We start from the raw sequence: 22,196 nt of genomic DNA on the forward strand, positions 1-22,196 counted from the left end.
GCTCATTGTGATCCTCATCCCAGTGTGTATCTGTGTTCACACCCTAAGCAACAAGAATTTACACAAAACAAAAATGGGGGGGGGGGTGAATCCTTTCTTGGTTAGTGACAAAGGCTTTTCTGTGGTGGCTCTCTGGGACACTCTTCCCAGGTAAACAGGCCTCCTTCTTGGTTGGTCTTTAGAAGAACTGTAAATATGTTCTTCATTCCAGGCTGCAGTTAGTTCACCATGTTTATGGTGTTCTGTTTTAGCAAATGTCATACATGGTTCTCTCCCCCCCCCCCATTTAATCCCCACATCTACCCTGTGAGGTAGGTTAGGTGGAGAGGCAGGGACTGGCCCAAGGTCGCCTAGTGGGCTTCATTGCTGAGAAGAGATTTGAACCCTGGTCTCTCAGGTCCTAATCTGCCATTCTAACCACCACACCACACTGGCTCCCAATCTACTAGAGAGTAGTACTATGAAACTACTAAACTAGCAAATCTCTATAGTTGCCCTCTCTCTTTTGTTATTTTCTTGTCATTTTAATATTTATCGTATAATGATGACGTTTGAGGTTATAAACTACCTAAGGAGGGTAGGTACCCCAAAAGGTAGGCTAAAGAGCAGCTAATACATAAATAATACCCCACCCGCCAAGCAAACTCTGCCTCTATTATCTATGACTCCTCCATATATTATCCGTCATTCCTTGGCATCCAACTAGCTCCAAAACAGATTGTCAAAAACAAGCCAAACATCTAGTTTGAATAGGAATGAGGATTTGACCACGTACCACAACATCTGAGTTTGTGCCATCTAAACTGATAGGGATTTGGAGGTGCATCGCAGGTTGTTTGTTCTGGGAATAACAAGGCAGTTTTTGTGTTGGGATTCCTTGCCAGTGTTTGGCCAACAGACATGTTCCTGTCTAGGTGTTGCTGCAGGGATGTTGTGGTATCATATTATTTATGAGGGAAAGCCCAGGAGGCCTTTCTGAAGGCGTCATGCGGTGTTATCTCTGTGGTATTTAATTGATGCCACCCTTGTTGGAGGCTGATTGCCAGGATGTCTTGATTCTTCCTCCTCTGCCTGGCTCCCTCCCAAGACAGTGCCAAATATGCAGTTCAGCATATGCCTACTACGCTTTATCCTTTCTGCCTGTGAAGAGAGAGCAGGAGAACAAAATGGTAGAAGGGCCAGGAGTCGAGACTGATCAGGGGGCTCCAACAACATCTTGCCGGGGGTGGGGGGGAATCAATGCATGAAAGCTAGAGCTGGAGAGAGCAGGCTCCCGGTATGCTACACAAAATGCACAGAGCGGGAAAGTGAGGCAGGAATACAGAATCACAGTGGGGCTGGTAGGAGGCTGGCATGGGATCCAGTGTCTGTAAGCACCACCGCACAGCTGTAGAAAAGGAGGAACTTCTTACGGTGGCTTAGGAGAGCCTTCACCAATGTGGTGCCTTCCATATGCTTTGAACACAAGAATACCAGAAAATAAGAACAGTCTGCTGGATCATGGCCAATGGCCCATCTAGTCAGCATCCTGTTCTCACAGCAGCCAACCAGATGCCCCAAAGGGAAACTCACAAGCAGGATTTGAGCACAAGAGTACAACCTTCCCTAATCCTTGACAGTTGGCCATTTCTGACTGCTGGGGCTACCTGGCTCCATCAACACCTGGAGAGTGCCGGGTTGAGGAAAGCTGACTTAGAGGAAAGCACTCTCCCCTCCTGCAGTTCCCAGCAGCTGGTATTCTAAGTATTCCTGCCTCCGGCTGTGGCAGCAGAACACAGTCATCATGGATAGTAGTTGTTGATAGCCTTCTCCTCCATGAATTTGTCCAATCTTCTTTTAAAGCTATCCACGTTGGTGGTCATCATTGCATCCTGCGGGGGAAAGTTCCACAGTTTAACTATGCACTGCATCTATAGGACTTTCTTTTATCAGTCCTGAATCTTCTAGCATTCAGCTTCATTGGCTGTCCATGAGTTCTAGTGTTATGAGAGAGGGAGGAGAACTTTTCTACATCCACTTTCTCCATGCCATGCTCTAAACCCTTCCCATGTTTTGTGGGTCCCAAATGGATACATTTGGAGAACCAGAATGGCCCCTAAGGAAGTCTATTTTCCAGCTGGAGCCTCTTTTCCCTTCCATTGACTACTGTTGTTCTCGTGATCTGCTCCAGATGGCTTCACTCTTCTCACATTGACATTTGAAGTCGCCTGAACGCTTTTTGGAATTTATTTTAGGTGGAAGATCTACTTAAGCAGAAGCTATAATTCTTCTTTAATGAGCCACAGTCCATTTCTGCCTCGCTGAAGGACGTATTGGGGGCTGGTGACATATTGCTTAGGCCAAGCCTGGTGACTCATCCCCCTCCCACCCAAAAATCGCTCTCTCAGGGAGATGGAATGAGGTTGGAAAACAAGAGAAGCTGAGTACATATCAAAGGAGAATTACACTCACTGCGGCATGAAGTGAGGAGGACGTTGGGAATTTCCATTCAGTTGCTTGCTCCAACCCACCTAATGACCAGGGCTCAGGCTTGAGGCTATGGGGTCATAGCTGTCAGGGTGCTGGGTCCCTTTAGAAATAAAATCCATCCTGGCACTCCAGACAGTGCCAGGCAGCTGTGTCCACCTGCCATTTAAATTTCCCACAATGTTCCAGAGTGACACTATATTTGGGGCAATCTGGGAAATTAAAATAGACCTAGGAACTGAAACTGAAAGTGATGCTGCCACCAGCTGAGACCACCAGGGATACCATCAAAGGACACTTTGCCAGGCCCCCCTTGAACCTGGAGTCAGGCTTTGCTGGTGGCAGTGAATTCAATGAACTGATTAGGTGATGCACAATGAAGAGGTACCTTATTTTTTGATGTCCTGGGGCCAGGGCTGCAGCCCACCTGCCATTGGCCAAATAGGCAAGCAAGCTGTGATCCACTTCCTGGGCCAGGTGAAGGTGAAAAGGGTTCACCCAAGCCTGAGAAAACCCCTCGCCTCCAGGGGATGCGTGATCACCTATCCACAATAGTGCCCGACCTGGAGGTAAGCGCCATTTCACAACAGATGAAACATGTACGAATCATTTTTAATTTTTTTCTTCTCTTCTCTTCTTTCTTTATGCTTCTACTTCCCCCTTATTTTTATTCAGTGTCCCCCAACAGCACCCAAAACACTGCCCTAGAAGGTGACAAACCAGCACATATACATTTATCACACATATTATGTCTGTATCACTGTGTTGAGTTTACAGACATTTTTTCCTTGTTTTTTCCTCTGTTGCCAATGTGCCTGTGTGACAGAACAGGGGAGGGGGAATTTTCTTTACTGACAGACCCCACCCTTTTGTATTGCTCCCCCCCCCGAAAAGAATTGTGATAGTTTGCCACCAGGTGGAGTGAAGATTCTGATGAAAATATCCTTCCAAATGTTCAAATATAAAAGGAGGACAGAGTTTTGGATTTTAGATAATTTTTCTCTTGAGTAGATGTTTCCATAATGACAATGAGTTGGGTTAAAGCCTCACATATTTATGGGACTCTGTAACCAGTAAATGATGGCCTTCTTCCTAAGATGGTTTGTTATTAAGCCAAGCAGAGAGATAAACTCCATTTCTGATGTCAGTTGTCTTTGTGGCAAAACAGAAATGTACTCAGATGGTAGTTCCACCTTCTTAACAACCTTGTGCCTGCATAGTGGAAGAGCTAGCCAGTTCTAATTGGATTCAGCATTGTGAAAAAGAGCTTAACTCCTAGATATTTGTTCAGAGACAAAGCACAGGATGTATGTGTATTCATGCTTCACGGCAGGAGTTTAAAATTCCCACATGCTCTAGGTGGCAGTACTGAGCTATGTTGGAATATAAGGTTTAATCACAGCCTCAGAATCCTTCCTCTGAATCCATTACACAAAGACAAATTTCACTTCACTGCAGCCAACATTTACTTCTTCACACAACACTTATTTAAACAATGGAATTCACCTTCACAAGATGTAGTGATGGGCTCCTTTAGGAAGCAGGGCAGGATTAATAATAATAATAATAATAATAATAATAATAATAATAATAATAGACAGCGCTATTTTTCTAGTAAAAGAGGTACCAGAACTCACCATGAATGTCTCTCTTGTGCTCTTATAATGGCAATGGCGCCCACCTTAGAGGTGCCAGAATTGAGTTCTGGTAAGTTCCAGCTGAAAAAAAGCCCTGGCAATGGATGTTTTTTAAAAGGATGTTTTTAAAAAGGAGTTTATTGCCTTCAGCTGTGGAGGCAGAGCATACAGTAGCCGTTGTGGCTAGTAGTCTTCGATAGCTCTCTCGACTACTAGCCACAACGGCTACTGTATGCTCTGCCTCCACAGCTGAAGGCATTAAATGCTTCTAGATACTAGTCGCTGGAAACCACAAGTGGGGAAAAGGCTCTTGTGCTTGCTTGTGGGCAGGACTTCTGGTTAGCCACTGTGAGAACAGAATGTTGGACTAGATCAGCTCCCCTTTATCCCGAACTAGAAGCAGGGATTTTCTGGTGTTTTTATTTCATTACCTTTGACCACTGTTTGCTTTGGTTAGCCAATAGCTCCTTGGCTTCAGCAGCTAAGGGTGCTTCTGCACCAGGTGTGTGGTTTTCCCCCTTCCCCCAAATCAAGTCGACAGATACGCAACATTCATGGTACATCATGCAAAATATATTTTAAAAATACCATAACTTTATGCCATGAAAGTCTTGGTAACCCAAATATTAAAGATGAATAGTTGGTGTCTCTCTAGGCCCTTTTTATTTACTTATAAAAATTTTTAATATACTGTTCTGTCATGAAAAATGTATCAAAGCGATCTACAGCAATAAAGGATAAAACAGTACAATAAAGGCCATAAAAAAGTTAAAAGCAGACATCAATTAACCATTTGGGAAGGATGCATTCTTAATTGCCAGCATAGGCCTGGCAGAATAGAAAAGTTCTCAGCAGGCATTTCCTCTAAATGTGGAATGGAGGGGGGTTGTTCATTGCAATTTCTTAAAAATATATAGCAAAATAATACTGTAATATGGGCAAGGTCAATGCCTATGTCATTGCTCTTGATATGGTTGAGAGTTCCCTCCACAGCTAGGCAAAACTGACCAGAATTACTCAGGAGTGAATACACCATATATACAAGTCGACTATATAATAACTTCAAACCAGTGCTATTTTTCTAGAAAAATAGGGGCTGGAGCTCACCCTTGTTTTCTTAGAATGGCAATGGCGCCCACCTGAGAGATGCCAGAGCTGAGCTCCTATGTGAGCTCTGGCTGATAAAAGCCCTGCCTCAAACTCTTAATATCCCAGAAACAGACATGGGCTTTAACAACCATTTCTAACCATGTTCTGGTCAAAACTGAATTAGCATATGCCTTTCACACAAAACAAACCCAATCCTGGCAATTAAACTATTCACTTCTACAAAGCAGGCTTGCAGCAACAACAAAAACCCAACAGGGGTTAGGTTTTTTTTGGGTAATTCATCAGCTGGAGGCTTATTCCACTGATCTGCTATGGCATACACTGAGGGCAGTTTTGAAAGGTACCTTTATACAAGAATGGAGTTGAATTAAGAAGACAGGACAAGAACAGAAAGAGCTTTTATTACAAAAAATTAAGAATTTAGAATTTAGAACTAAGACATAAAAGGGCTGGGAGCAACAGGGTATACCGAATACTAACTAGGAAAATAGCAGAACTAAATTCCTTAGAGGGAAATAGAATTGCAGGATCCCCCAGTATATTAATCAGTGGTGTTATTTCTTATTAATATTGATAAATTAATTAGCTTAAAATATGTATAAGTATCATTTTTAAAAACTGAAGTGGTTTCCAATAATATCTACAGTATATATAAAAATTTAAAAAACCCAGAGAACATCAACTAACTAATGGGCATAAATGCATTCTTAATTGCCTGCATAAGCTTGGCAGCATAGAAACATATTCAGCAGGCTTTTAAAGACTTAAACAGAAGGTGCCTGCTTAATCTCTATCAGCAGAGCATTCCGCAAGATTGGACCAAAGACACTAAGGGCTGTATTTCATGTTGATGGCAAATGAGCTTTGCCAATTCAAGTGACAACCAACACCACGCCTGCAGAGGATCTCAGTGACAGAGCCAGGATATAAGGCTTTGGGTGGTTCCTAAGGTATCCTGGAAACAAATTATCCAGGGCTTTGTGAATTAATTCAAATACCTTGAGTGTGGCTCAGCAGTAGATGGGCAGCCAGTGCAGGTATTTTAACAATGGTATCACATTTTGTCGGTCATGCCCTCCCCGCCCCACCAGCAATCTGGCTGCTGCATTCTACACCAGCTGGAGCTTGGGACCAGACCAAAGGGCAGCCCCATGTGGAGAACCCTGTGATAATCCAGCCTTAAGCTCATCAGTGAATGAACTACACTGGTCAGGCTGTCCCTGTCGATGAATGGCCTTAGCTACTAAACTAAAGCTGGAAAAGTCACAAGCAGAATCAAAAACATGAAAGTCATAGTAGTATCTTTTTTTAAAAAAAAAAAAGCCAGGAGAATGCCATGTGCAGCAGGATAAAAACATTCTGGAACCTTTGGAGCAATTTTTTGGCTATGTTCTGTCTGCACAGTCAGAGGCAGCAGTGCTTCCAAAAACCAGTTGCTGAAACCTGCAGGGAAAGTGCTCTTGCGCTTGAATCCTGCTTGTGGGTTTTCCCCAGGCATCCGGCTGGCCACTGTGAGAACGGGGTGCTGGACTAGATGGCCCGTTGGCCTGATGTAGCAGCCCCCTCTTGTGTTCTGAAGCTTTTGTGGGCTTGCTTCTTGGTGCCAGCCAATCAGTGGGTCATATAGACACCCCCCCCCTGCCGAGAGCGGAATGCTCAGAGGGGATGGAATGTTGGTTGCTCGTCTGCTAAACATTCTCACCATTTTGTTACCATTTATGAAGGGGTTGTGATGAGACGCATTGGCTAGAATGCTAAAATAAATAACTTCCCAGACTATAAATATTTAAAAACCCTTTGTCTGAAAACAACTCGGCCTGTTCGGTCATCACACTTGCGTCAAAATGTCAAGCTCTCTCGTTTCCAGCTGCTTCCTTATGGGGAGGGCTGCGGCTCAGGAGCACAGCGGAAGGTTTTTGGTGCTGAGGCTGGAATGAGCCAAATGTGGATCCACGAATGCAGGCATGAGGAACCTGTAGCCTCGTCCCATCCCAATACCTGATATGGTTGACCTACAACCCACCATCATCCCTGGCCATTGGCCATGTTGGCTGATAGTAGCTGACCAACATCTGAGGGCCTTCCAAGAACTAAGGTGTCAGGTTCCCTCCTTTCTTTCTTTTTTAACAACAATTGATTCTCTGAGTAGGCTTGGGGTCTCCTTCATCAGGCCCCAAGCAAGGATACTTCGTTTTGGCATTACAAAGGATTGCAGAGCAAAATACCCACATTGCTTGGGTAAGATTGATCCCACTGACATCAGCAGTGAGTGGGGAGTTTGCCACAATGGGAAAATCCTTTCCTAACCTCTCTCCTACTGCAATCTGCTTTGATAACTGATCTGGAAAGAGACATGCTTCGTGGAGAAAGGTCATAATTCAGTGGTAGAGCACTTATCTTTCAGGTAGAAGGTTCCAGATTCAATCCCCGGGATCTCCAGTAAGAGGTGGGATTGTCCTCTGTCAGAAATTCTAGAGAGTGTCTGCCAGTCCATGTGAAAAATATTGAGCTAGAGGCATGGGCATAGCCAGGGGTTTTGTTGGGGGGGAGGCCTTTTGTGGGGGTGCAGAACCTTAGTTTGCTATGCATTTTTAGTTTTATTGATGGGGGGCAGCTGCCCCTCCCTGCTCCCCCTTTGCTACGCCCATGGCTAGAGGGATCAATGGTTTTACCTGGTATACTTTCTATATCCTTCACCTTTACACACACACACACACACACACACACACCCTGCCCTGAATTGTGTTGAATAGAAGACTTGTTGTTCACAGCTCTGTATTGCAAAGTATATTTATATTTATTGAGTATGTTCCTTTCTTCTGCTAGGTACAACCACATCCCAGAGCCAGAGATGGTCATATGACCATAGAATCATAGAACTGGAAGGGACCCAGAATGTCATCTAATCCAACCCCTGCAATGCAGGAATCGCAGCACTCATTGGTTCCAGATCTCGGAGCCCTTCTGAACCCTTCCAGATTAGACCACCCAACAAACCAGGGCTCCCCTGCATTAACACCATGGACTGAATCCTCCTCTGCCTTTTCTTGCCTCACTCTTCAGTGAACTAAGAGGTGAGGCTGAGCTGCCAGTCTCTTGAGCTCTGCCACCTGAATTCTAGCTACTTAGGTCTAGTTTCTTACACAGTTTTGAAGGCGGCGGGGGGGGGGTGTTTGCCTCCGTCAGGGGTAGGATCTACTGATAGATCACTAGGCGATTTGCAGTGCATTGGCAAGGTTTCCTGACTCCAAAGTGCTTTAACGAGAACAATAAAGCCTTTTTCTCTCCCTCTCTTCTAAATTGAGCTGTTTGAATCCCTTGCCTGTAGTAGCTCCAGAGCAAAATTGTCCTTGCCCCTGCAGGCCACGCCAGAGTGTGGCTCATGGGGTGCAGTTAGTAATTGATGACACTGCCCACCAGCTCCCCTCTCCCCAGCTGGCTCTGGTTAGTAGGCCTTGGGGTTCTAGCACAACACAAAGAGTGGAGCCTGAAGGCTGCCCACACCTGTTTCAAATCACAAATCAGTCAGCTTGAATCAAGGAAGCAAATATTTTCTTTCCAGGACTTGTTGGTGTAGAGAATAGTTTGAAATAAAAGGGCAAGATAAGAAGACGTGGATACTAAAACTGAATTTTAAAAAGATCAGACTTGATGCCAAATGTAGATCTCATGTTCTGAAGGGGCCATCACCTAATTCAAAAGGGGCTTGAGACATGTAGGGTGGGGGGCTGGCTGGCTTGGATGACCTTGTAAATGGCCTCTACAGCAGACTGCACAGCTACCAGAAACCATTTCACAAAGAGCCTTCATGATGAAATAGCTAATGGTGTCATGTGAAATAAAAACGAAGGCCCTGGGTACAATTGCCATCTTTATTGTCACCATCCTTCTCATCCATGGGAGCTTGATCATATTCCATAAATAAAGGGTCTTTTTAATACCTTTAAGAAGTTGTGTAAACTGGAATTTTTCAGCATGGGCCAAATTCTTGGGAATCATTACCCCTAAATATTCTAAGGCAGCGAGTCAAAGTTTTGCATTTTACACTGTACCTCTGGCATGATAGTCATGAGTAGTATTTTGGATTTACAGAAATTTATTTACAGTCCAGCTACAGTGCCATATTTCCTGATTATGTCATTTTATTATTCATTTATTAAAATGTATATACTGCTTGATTGTCAAACAAACAAACAAACAAACAAACCTCAAAATGGTTCACAAAAAGAATCGCTTCTGCAAGGCAAACTTCTTATCTCAACCACCTGCTTGGGTTCTTTAAGAGTGTCAACAAACATACAGATAGAAGAGATCTGGTTGACATGGTGTACTGGGACTTTCAAAAAAAATTCAACAAGTACCTCACTAAGCTGAGCAGTCAAGGAATGAGAGGAGAGTGCTTGTTCTCCAAGTGGAGAGAAATAGAAAATGGAATTCCCCCAAGGATCGATATTGGGACCTGTGCTTTTTAAGTTGTTTATAAACAATCTAAAATTAGGAGGAAGCAGAGAAATCACCAAGTGTGTGGGAATAAAATTAATTACTAACAACGAGTGGATAAATGAGGAACAGACAGTTTTTGAGTATGCACTCTGGCAGCAAGACAGAAGATGTCTCGACATACACTTGATTTTGGGGAGCTGGGGGTGGGACAGAAAGATGGTCCTTTACTCTGGACTTCTTCCCCCCTTATTCTGTCATGCTGCAGGGCAGGCAAGTCCACCTGGGTTGAGGCCTCTCTGATTGTGAAGCAGAGAGGAAGAACCACCCCCTGCTAAACCTAAAAGCTTGTAATGAATTATGGGGCAGACCTTCCCCCATCTCTTTTAAGGGTTGGGCAGGACACACGCCAACCCTGAAAGGGGACTCTGCTGCACTCTGAGGTACAGTTCTGCCCACCTAAAGAGTCTGCAAAAATTGCAGCACTTTGCTGTGTTCTTTAAGTGAGGGTTTTTTCCTCTCTTGATTGTTTCCCCCTCAAGGATGTTGGGTTTTGATGTGAAAGCTTCAAGTTTTCACATCAAAGCCATCATTTTTAACTACAAAATTTCAAACCTTTCTGTGTCTGTTTCTTGAGGAGCAACCCCGCTTTCATTGCCTGAGAAGTTTGATTTGTGAAATGTGGCAAGACGGAACGGAGGTTGGGAAGGAAAGGGTTTTATTTCCCAGGGCCCAAGATTGCTGCTTTCTGTCTTCCACTCCCCATGGAAGAGCTTAGGTTACACCAAACAAACCTCATTTGTTGTAGACAGCTTCCAATTTTTGTTCCTGACGAACACACATTAGATATTTTACTCCTTTGGGTCAGCTGGTGGTTTGTGAGGGAAAGGCTGAGTGTTCCAGGGGTTAGAATATCAGCTTGACTAACAGCCACCACAGGCATGAAGGCATTTTGGGGCGTCTCTCAGCATCGGGGATGTCTAGTTTTCAATTATGGCTCTACTGCTGCCCTCCCTGTGGCCTTCAAACTTCAGATGGAGACACAGCGGTCGTAGTCTTAACAGAAAACACATACCCACATACAGCTCTCTGCCCTTTTGCTTGAGGATTTTTGCTTGTCTCAGGTTGTGAGACTTTCATGATGAGCACAGCCTGCTGCTCCACAGGTGAACCTTTGCATGCTGTTAGGGAGAGGAGCAGGCCAGATCCTGGCATCATCTGATCACTTCTCCTCCTCCATCTTCTTTCCCCACAATGTCCCTCTCGGTAAGAGCTACCTGCTAGTTCCTTAACTCAAGCCATGCATGAGGCAAGTTGTGAAATGAATTTCAGGGGGGAAATAAGATGCTGCAGATAAAGGATGGTTTTGCCTCACTCCAAATGTCAGTCATGTTTATCTTTTACCCCATACGGTGAAAATACTCAGAGGGGTGAGAAAGGGTGAGAAGTTGGGAGACCTGGGATAATTTGGCAGTGACAGCTCATTGGCTTTGACTGGCCACTGTGAGCCTCAGACAAAGCTTGGGTGGGTGGGTGGGAAGGAGGCCCCCTTATGCCTCAGGTGTTTTCTCCCAGTCATGGGAAATGCAAATATCCCAAAGGGAAATGCTTTTTGAAAGGAAGCTGACAAGAATGCAAAGTATCAAGTTTAATTCCTCACGATTTTCCTTACTCATTTTGCCATCATCCCTATTAAAATCTGGAGATTTCTTCTCCTTCTTCTTCTTCTTCTTCTTCTTCTTCTTCTTCTTCTTCTTCTTCTTCAATTTAGATACCGCTCTTCATCCAAAGATCATAGCAGGGTTACAATGTAAAACATAAAATAAAAACCACAAAATATGTAACAAAAACTACAAAAGCGTTTTTTTAAAAAACCAAACACATTTAAAAGGTCATAGATTAATCATCCAAAGACCTGGTTGAAGACAAATGTTTTTGCCTGGTACCTAAAAATATATAATGTAGGTGCCAGGCGAGGCTCCCTGGGGAGAACATTCCACAAATGGGGAAACACTGCAGAAAAGGCAGGTTTTTGTGTTGCCACTCTCTGGACCTGCTGTGAGCAGGGCATACAAAGAAGAGCCTCAGATGTTGATCACAGGGTCTGCATCAATTCATATGCAGAGAAGCAGTCCTTGAGGTATTGCAGTCCTGAGTCATTTAAGTCTTCATAGGACAAAACCAGTACTTTGAATTGGGTGCAGAAACTAATTGGCAGTCAGTGCAGTTGGGCTAGGATTGGTGTTATATGCTCAAACCGTCCTGCCCTGGTTGCCAGAGTCTGTACCAGCGGAAGTTTCCAAACCATCTTCAGAGACAGCCCCACATATAACACATTGCAGTAATCTAACCTAGAGGTTAGACATCAGAAGTTAGTTATCCCTGTGTAGAAAGCTCCTTTTTCCTTCATGGGGTGGGGTAGGGGGCAGCCAGGGGCATAGCTAGCTGCTTTGGCACCCAGAGCGGCGGGACGGGGTGAGCCAACCACGGGGGCATGGCAGTAATCCACGCATGGGGGTGGGGTGATCCGTGCACAGGGGTGGCGCAGCGAGCTGCCCACAGAGTAGGCAGCTCTGGCGGCCGCAAGCCCCACACTGCCATTTCAGGCAGCGTGGGACCCCAAGCCACGACGTCACTCCCAGGAGAGACGCATGGCTCGGGTGCCCTGCAGGCCACGCCCCACAGTAAGTGCCACCCCACGCAGTGTGCCATTTTGCCACCCCCTCGGGGATGACACCTGGGGCAGATAGCACCCCCTGCACCCCCCCTTCCTACGTCCCTTGGGGCAGCCACATTTTCTCTTTCTCTGGTGCTGAACAATGGGCCTCACTACTATCTGTGCTGATCACCGAAGAATTGATGATCGCCGAAGAATTGATGCTTTTGAATTATGGTGCTGGAGGAGACTCTTGAGAGTCCCATGGACTGCAAGAAGATCAAATGTATCCATTCTTAAGGAAATCAGCCCTGAGTGGTCACTGGAAGGACAGATCGTGAAGCTGAGGCTCCAATACTTTGGCCACCTCATGAGAAGAGAAGACTCCCTGGAAAAGACCCTGATGTTGGGAAAGATGGAGGGCACAAAGAGAAGGGGACGACAGAGGACAAGATGGTTGGACAGTGTTCTCGAAGCTACCAGCATGAGTCTGACCAAACTGCAGGAGGCAGTGGAAGACAGGAGTGCCTGGCGTGCTCTGGTCCAAGGGGTCATGAAGAATCGGACACGAATTAACGACTAGAATCATAGAATCATAGAATCATAGAATCATAGAATCATAGAGTTGGAAGAGACCACAAGGGCCATCGAGTCCAACCCCCTGCCAAGCAGGAAACACCATCAGAGCACTCCTGACATATGGTTGTCAAGCCTCTGCTTAAAGACCTCCAAAGTAGGAGACTCCACCACACTCCTTGGCAGCAAATTCCACTGTCGAACAGCTCTTACTGTCAGGAAGTTCTTCCTAATGTTTAGGTGGAATCTTCTTTCTTGTAGTTTGGATCCATTGCTCCGTGTCCGCTTCTCCGGAGCAGCAGAAAACAACCTTTCTCCCTCCTCTATGTGACATCCTTTTATATATTTGAACATGGCTATCATATCACCCCTTAACCTCCTCTTCTCCAGGCTAAACATGCCCAGCTCCCTTAGCCGTTCCTCATAAGGCATCGTTTCCAGGCCTTTGACTATTTTGGTTGCCCTCCTCTGGACACGTTCCAGTTTGTCAGTGTCCTTCTTGAATTGTGGTGCCCAGAACTGGACACAGTACTCCAGGTGTGGTCTGACCAGAGCAGAATACAGTGGCACTATTACTTCCCTTGATCTAGATGCTATACTCCTATTGATGCAGCCCAGAATTGCATTGGCTTTTTTAGCTGCTGCGTCACACTGTTGGCTCATGTCAAGTTTGTGGTCAACCAAGACTCCTAGATCCTTTTCACATGTACTGCTCTCAAGCCAGGTGTCACCCATCTTGTATTTGTGCCTCTCATTTTTTTTGCCCAAGTGCAATACTTTACATTTCTCCCTGTTAAAATTCATCTTGTTTATTTTTGCCCAGTTCTCTAATCTGTCAAGGTCGTTTTGAAGTGTGATCCTGTCCTCTGGGGTGTTAGCCACCCCTCCCAGTTTGGTGTCATCTGCAAATTTGATCAGGATGCCCTTGAGTCCATCATCCAAGTCGTTGATAAAGATGTTGAATAAGACCGGGCCCAAGACAGAACCCTGTGGCACCCCACTAGTCACTCTTTTCCAGGATGAAGAGGAACCATTGATGAGCACCCTTTGGGTTCGGTCAGCCAGCCAGTTACAAATCCACTGAGTGGTAGCATAGTCAAGACCGCATTTTACCAGCTTCTTTACAAGAATATCATGGGGCACCTTGTCAAATGCCTTGCTGAAATCAAGGTAGGCTACATCCACTGCGTTCCCTTCATCTACCAGGCTTGTAATTCTGTCAAAAAACGAGATCAGGTTAGTCTGACATGACTTATTTTTCAGAAATCCATGCTGACTATTGGTGATCACAGCATTCCTTTCTAGGTGCTCACAGACTGTTTGCTTAATGATCTGTTCCAGAATCTTCCCTGGTATTGATGTCAGACTGACTGGGCGGTAATTATTTGGGTCCTCTCTTTTCCCCTTTTTGAAAATAGGGACAACATTTGCCCTCCTCCAGTCTGCCGGGACTTCGCCTGTTCTCCAGGAATTCTCAAAGATGACTGCCAGTGGTTCTGAGATCACATCTGCCAGTTCTTTTAATACTCTTGGATGCAGTTCATCTGGCCCTGGAGACTTGAATACATCTAAACTAGCCAAATATTCTTGTACTATCTCCTTAGTTATTCTGGGCTGTGTTTCCTTTGCTGAATCATTTGCTCCAAATTCTTCAGGTCGGGCATTGTTTTCTTTATCGGAGAAGACTGAGGCAAAGAAGGCATTGAGTAGTTCAGCCCTTTCTGTGTCCCCTGTTTGCATTTCACCATCTTCTCCTCTGAGTGACCCCATTGTTTCTTTGTTCTTCCTTTTGCTACGAACATACCCATAAAAGCCTTTTTTGTTGCTTTTAACCTCTCTAGCAAGCCTGAGTTCATTCTGTGCTTTAGCTTTTCTGGCTTTGTGTCTACACGTGCTGGCTATTTGTTTGAATTCCTCTTTGGTGGTTTCCCCCCTTTTCCATTTTTTGTACACATCCTTTTTTAATCTTAATTCAGTTAAAAGTTCTTTAGATAGCCACCCTGGCTTCTTTAGGCACCTTCCATGTTTCCGTCTCATTGGTATTGCCTGACGTTGTGCTTTTAGTATCTCCCTCTTAACAAACTCCCAGCCATCATGAACTCCCTTTCCTTTTAGTATTGTTGTCCATGGGATCTCACCCAGCACTTCCCTAAGTTTTATGAAGTCGGCTTTCTTAAAGTCAAGAAATTGAGTCCTAGTATGCTTGGCTACTCCTTTCCGCTGTATAGTAAACTTCAGAAGAGCATGATCACTCGCGCCTAATGATCCTTCCACTTCTACCCCACTAACCAGGTCATCAACATTGGTTAGGACCAGATCTAAAATGGCTGTTCCTCTTGTTGCTTCTCCCACTTTCTGGACAATGAAGTTGTCTGCAAGGCCAGTGAGGAATCTGTTTGACCTTATGCTCTTGGCTGAGTTTGACGTCCAACAAATATCTGGGTAATTGAAGTCTCCCATTACTACTATCTCCCTTCCTTTTGCATGCTTGGCCATCTGTTCCAGGAAGGCATCATCTATGTCCTCCGTTTGGCTTGGGGATCTATAGTAAACTCCCACAATGAGGTCTCTGTTATTCTTCTCTCCCTTAATTTTGACCCAAATGCTCTCACTTTGGCTTTGAGGATCTAAATCTTGGATCTCTTCACAGGTATACACATCCCTGACATATAACGCCACTCCTCCTCCTTTCTTGTCTGGTCTGTTTCTCTGAAATAGATTGTATCCCCCCATTATTACATTCCAATCGTGGGACTTATCCCACCAGGTTTCAGTGATGCCTATTATGTCATATTTAGTTTGCTGTACCAAGAGCTCAAGCTCATCTTGTTTATTTCCCATGCTTTGCGCATTAGTGTACAGACATTGAAGTCCATTAATCATTCCCCCGTGTCTCTTATTTAAGGATTTTTTCCTCCCACCACTAGGTCCGCGTGCTGTTTGCTCCATTTGGTCTATGACATTTGGATGATCATCTTCATTAATTGATAGACTCCTACCTTCAGGAGCACTGTCTCCCTCCCCCACATTAATCAGTTTAAAGCCCTCCTGATGAGGTTTCTGAGATTTTTTGCAAAAACATTTCTCCCAACCGTTGTGAGATGCAGCCCATCACTTGCCAGAAGTCCATCTTCAAGAAACTGCAGTCCGTGATCTAAGAATCCAAACCGTTCCTGTTTACACCATTTGCGAAGCCAGCTGTTCACTTCCACTATTTTCCCCTCTCTCCCTGGGCCACGTCATTCAACTGGGAGAACAGATGAGATGACAATTTGTGCATTTAGTTGCTTCAATTTCCTGCCGAGAGCCTCGTAGTCTCTTTTGATCTTCTGGAGGCTATTGCTTGCAGTGTCGTTGGTTCCCACATGAACCAAAAGGAAGGGGTATTTGTCAGTGGGTTTTATGATTCCTTGCAGTCGTTCAGTTACATCTTGGATCTTAGCCCCGGGGAGACAGCACACTTCCCGAGACATCTTGTCAGGCCCACAGATCACTGCTTCTGTTCCCCTCAGTAGGGAATCCCCTATCACCACTACACGCCTCTTCTTGGGTTTGGTCGGGGTTCTTCCGTGAGCTGTCCATTCCAAGGTCGCCTGCACATTCCCTGAGGACTGACTTTGCTGCTCGTCTTCATATACCTGATCAACTGTAATGAGGGAGAGATCCTCAAATGGAGTCTGCTCTTCGTCTTCCATGCTAGGGGAGAGGACCTCAAAGCGATTGTGTATTTCTAAGCAATCAGAGTGAACCCTGGGCCTCCTACTTCTTTGAGTCACGTTTCTCCATATATCTGGCTCCTGTGTTGGTGAACTAGACTCCTTCTCAGGGGAGTCCCCTGTCTCCTCCTTGGTGGAGACGGTGTGCTCTGTTGCTTCCAAGAAGAGCTCCAGCTCTCTAATTCTTTGGAGCGTAGCTACACGTTCCTCCAGTTGCTGGACTTTGTCTTTTAAGAGGGCAATCAACTGCAATTGCTGCAGGTAAAGCTGCCTGCAACCTTTGGCAAGATGGCAAACATTGCGCAGGAATCGCAGGCGACTGCAGCTGTTCCCTCCCCTTCCATCTTGAGATCGTGTCGTTGGGGTTGGCTACAGAGGTCCTCCATCATAAAAAGCTTGAAGACAGGACAAATAACTTCCCCCACACAAAAAAACACCTAGATCTCCCCCAACAAACGTTTGAGACTAGCTCCCCTAAATCTAAAAGATGGATCTAACTGCTGCCCTGCAAACTCTGACTAAACAAGAACTATCTGTGCTTGGCTTTGGACAGATACGATAGCCAACTTCAAATGCCTAAAATACTGCTACTTCCTTCTTTGCTGCAGCTCCAGAAGGCAGGACTTGAACCAATGGATTCAAATGACAAAGACGGAGATTCTCACAAAACGTTAGAAAGAACTTTCTGAGCTGCTTGGCAGTGAAACGGGCTCCCTCGGAAGGTGGTGGACTCTTCTTCAGTGGAAGTATTTAAACAGAGGTTGGATGGCCATCTGTCAGGGGTTCTTGAACTGTGGTTCCTGCACTGCAGGAGGTTGGACTAGATGGCTCTTGGGGTCCCTCCCAACTCTACAATTCTATGATTTTACTATTTACGTGGTGGTACCTTTGTTTCATTTGGGCCTGATTCGCAGATGCATCAACTGAATCTGGAGCAGAAAATAAGTGTATGTATTTTTTTAATAGATATATTTTCAAAAGGACATCTGCTTCTTCCTGACTAGGCCTATGTGTCAGCAAAGAGCTATTGAAATTTCTGGTCCAGATTCTGGTCTCAGCTCCCCTCTGGTAGCTCCCAACCTGCCTAGCTGCAGCCTGTGATCCCAAATCCTTGCACGGTCCTGGAAGCCAACTCCTTGCTAGACTCAGGACCAGGTAGCCCCCTCCCCACTTGTTATCTTGTTTAGGGAAGAACATTCTTGTGGGCAAGACCCCTGATAAAGACCTCGAATATTTGCCGTCTGCAAGACCTCGAATATTTGCCGTCTGCAAAGAGAGATAATGTGAGATGGATATGGAAGGTTCCTGGGGTTAACTTAAGGAGGAGAAGGAGGGAATGTAAAGGCAAGGAACGGAATGTGTGGTCTCTTCCTCTCCCATCACCAGAAGTGAGGGGTGCTTGGTGGGGCAGGGAGAGAGGGGGCCTCTCTTTCTGTGGGTGGCAAAGCGAGGGTGGCTTCATTCTTCTTACCTTCACAAACGCTACAGAATTCATCGGCCCAGCTTCTGTGGCAGTAGAAAGAATTGGTGGCCCAGCATCACCCAGGCCACCTATTCAGTGCTGCTGCTGCTGCTGCTGCTGCTGCTGCTGCTAATAATAATAATAATAATAATAATAATAATAATAATAATTTATTACTTATACCCCACCCATCTGGCTGGGTTTCCCTAGCTACTGAGGCTTAGCTGAACACACACACTTCTGAATTAGGTGGGACAATAAAAGTTGTTGAACTTTTTCCACCAAAAATGTTTTTGAGCTATTTTTAGGGAAATTCAGATTTTCCCAGACACTTCAGTGATTTCCGCCCAGACACTGTTTCCAAAGGCCAAACCCTTAAATTGTGATGGATAGGCAAACAAAAGGGATCTTCCTTTCCAATGCTTTACTATGGATACAAAGTGACTGACTGTCCAGTCAGTCTGACATCAATACCAGGGAAGATTCTGGAGCAGATCATTAAGCAAACAGTCTGTGAGCACCTAGAAAGGAATGCTGTGATCACCAATAGTCAGCATGGATTTCCGAAAAATAAGTCATGTCAAACTAACCTGATCTCGTTTTTTCACAGAATTACAAGCCTGGTAGATGAAGGGAACGCAGTGGATGTAGCCTACCTTGATTTCAGCAAGGCATTTGACAAGGTGCCCCATGATATTCTTGTAAAGAAGCTGGTAAAATGCGGTCTTGACTATGCTACCACTCAGTGGATTTGTAACTGGCTGACTGACCGAACCCAAAGGGTGATCATCAATGGTTCCTCTTCATCCTGGAGAAGAGTGACTAGTGGGGTGCCACAGGGTTCTGTCTTGGGCCCGGTCTTATTCAACATCTTTATCAACGACTTGGATGTTGGACTCAAGGGCATCCTGATCAAATTTGCAGATGACACCAAACTGGGAGGGGTGGCTAACACCCCAGAGGACAGGATCACACTTCAAAACGACCTCGACAGATTATTGAACTTGGCAAAAACAAACAAGATGAATTTTAACAGGGAGAAATGTAAAGTATTGCACTTGGGCAAAAAAAATGAGAGGCACAAATACAAGATGGGTGACACCTGGCTTGAGAGCAGTACATGTGAAAAGGATCTAGGAGTCTTGGTTGACCACAAACTTGACATGAGCCAACAGTGTGACGCAGCAGCTAAAAAAGCCAATGCAATTCTGGGCTGCATCAATAGGAGTATAGCATCTAGATCAAGGGAAGTAATAGTGCCACTGTATTCTGCTCTGGTCAGACCTCACCTGGAGTACTGTGTCCAGTTCTGGGCACCACAGTTCAAGAAGGACACTGACAAACTGGAACATGTCCAGAGGAGGGCAACCAAAATGGTCAAAGGCCCTTGTGGTCTCTTCCAACTCTATGATTCTATGATTCTATGATGTCACAGCTCCTTATTAGCTGATGCTGCTCTGACATTTCATATAACCATATAGTTGTAGAGTTGGAAAGTGCCCCAAGGGTTATCTAGTCCAACCCCCCTGCAAGGCAGGAATCACAGCTGAATAATCCCTGATGCACGGCCATTCAATATCCGCTTAGAAACCTCCAATGGAGGAGAGCCCACCACCTTCTGAGGGAGTCCGTTCTACTGTTGAACAGCTCTGTCAGAAAGTTCTTCCTAAGGTTTAGTCAGAATCTCCCTTTTTTCGTCATTTGAATTCACTGGCTCAGGTCCTCCCCTCTGGAGCAGCAGGAACAGGCTTGCTCCATCTTCCATGGGACAGCCCTTCAGATCTTTGAAGATGGCTCTCATATCACCTCTCAGTCTTCTTGGCCTCAAGTGCACCATTAGTTCATTCCCCTCCCCCCTCCAATCTGGTTATGCCAGTTTAAAAGTCTAAGCAATTTCCCTTGTCCCCCCCCCCTTTCCTACATTCTTGCACTCCCTCATAGGTTTCTTGCTTCTAGCAAATGGCTTCCTTATTACTCCACAATGGTAGCTCTTGTATTTGCTCACCATCCTCCCTTTCCCCTTTTTTCTTTCACTTACTTCCCTGCCCCCCAGACCCTCAAATTGCTTCTGCACAGCTTGATTTAGATGGTAAGCTCTTTGTGGGCAGGGCCCTGTCAGAATTGCCTCTGTGAAACTCCATAAGGTACATGTATGGATAGATTGATGCCCTCACCTGGGGCCGGATTAAGACCTTTAGAGGCCCTAAGCACTTAAAAGATTTTGGTCTGTCCCCCCATCTATCTAATTTAAAATATAAAAAACAAAAAACAATATATCATTAATATTACTATTTGTATTATTGTATATATACATGTATGTGGTTTTGGGTTTTTTCATTTATTGTGGGTTTTTTGCAGAACCTGGTTCAGCTACACCATATAAAAAGGTAAAGGTAAAGGGACCCATGACCATTAGGTCCAGTCATGACTGACTCTGGGGTTGCGGCGCTCATCTCGCTTTATTGGCCGAGGGAGCCGGCGTACAGCTTCCGGGTCATGTGGCCAGCATGACTAAGCCGCTTCTGGCGAACCAGAGCAGCGCACGGAAACACCATTTACCTTCCCGCCGGAGCAGTACCTATTTATCTACTTGCACTTTGATGTGCTTTCGAACTGCTAGGATGGCAGGAGCTACACCATATGGTCCATGGTAAATCCGGGAATGGAAAGTTTCTAGGTGCCCTCCTTCCCTTGATGCCCTAAACACATGCTTATTTTCCTTAATAGTTAATCCAGCCCTGCTCTCATCAACAGGCAGGGTTTTGCCTGCAGCAAAGTTAGTCCTGCTTCTTTCCATCAGGTAGAGACTTCACTGCTTTGTTCCAGCATCTTACCATAAATGCTACCCAGAAAGAGTCATGCAGTCTTTTGCAGGACAAACGCAACATTTTCAAGGCACTTGCCTCAAGAATGGGAGAATGAAAAGTGCCCATCAGCCCACAAGGAAGTGTTCCCCTTTGGCCAGCCCCTTTGGCCAGAAGCCCTCTATGGCTTCTGTGGATACTGGCTGGTGCTTCTGGCACCCTGCTGTCACCAGACAGCCCCACCTGGTCCTTCCAACCTTCTCCTGCTGCTCCCAGGGTGTCTCACAGCTGCCGCAAATGCTCCCTGCTCACATTCCCTTCCAAAGCTGCATGACAGAACTTCCGATCCTGGCTTCCCCCCTGCAGGAGGCTCGTCAGCTGATTCCGCACATCGTTGGAATAATATAATAGGGGATCCGGCTGCTGCCCAGACATGCTAATCCCACAGCAATTGTGTGGCCTTCCTAGTGGTGTTAGAAGCTCAATGCAGGCTCTGCAACCATAGCACAAATGGTAATCTGTGCAGAAGGAAACAAACCCAGTCCTCAGCTATTTCATCCCAAAGCATTTGCGATAAGTGGGATTGTGTTTAATAAATGTTCACAGGAAATATCCTCTTAAGATGGGCAATAAGCGACAGCCTCTCTCTGAGGGGTCTTTAAGGTGGCATAACCATGGGGGCTGGCCATAACCTCTGGCTCAGCAGGTGGATGCTTTCTAGCAGTTTGAAAGAAGAAACTGCAATATGGTTGGGAGGAGGGGTGATGGTTGCCTGGAACAAGGCTGCCCAACAAGGCTCATTTCATCTCACTTATAACATCACCATCATATTGTCTTACATAAAATTAAATTTAAAATCACATTTGCCTTTGAAGAGAATGTAATATGCTCTCATTTCCTCACTTTGCCTTGAAGTCGGCACGTATCTCAGATTAAGACTCAATAACTTCAAAATAGGGACGTTTTAAGAACTCAAACAATTCTTTTTCTTCTTTGGCCATCACTCGTAGTCGAGTAAGGTTGTCTTCCATGAACACAATCTTAACATTGAGTCCATAAGTGACTGTGGAGGCCAATTCTGGATTCACACATCCTTCCACAGTGGGGACATAGGTTTCCGGGCAGGAGTTGATCATGGTGAGGGTTTGCCAAATGTGCCTTCCTCTTAGCTCATTTCTCCCTTTTGTCCTGAGGCCAAACATCTTCAAAGTCTATGACACCTTTGGTAAAGGCTGTTCTCAAATTGGAGTGCTCACAGACCAGTGTTTCCCCATTGTCGGTGTTTATACTACATTTTTTTTTTAGATTTGCCTTGAGAGAATCTTTAAA

The sequence above is a fragment of the Podarcis vaucheri genome, assembly GCF_965113315.1.
Source record: "Podarcis vaucheri genome assembly, chromosome: 7".
NCBI lineage: Eukaryota > Metazoa > Chordata > Lepidosauria > Squamata > Lacertidae > Podarcis > Podarcis vaucheri.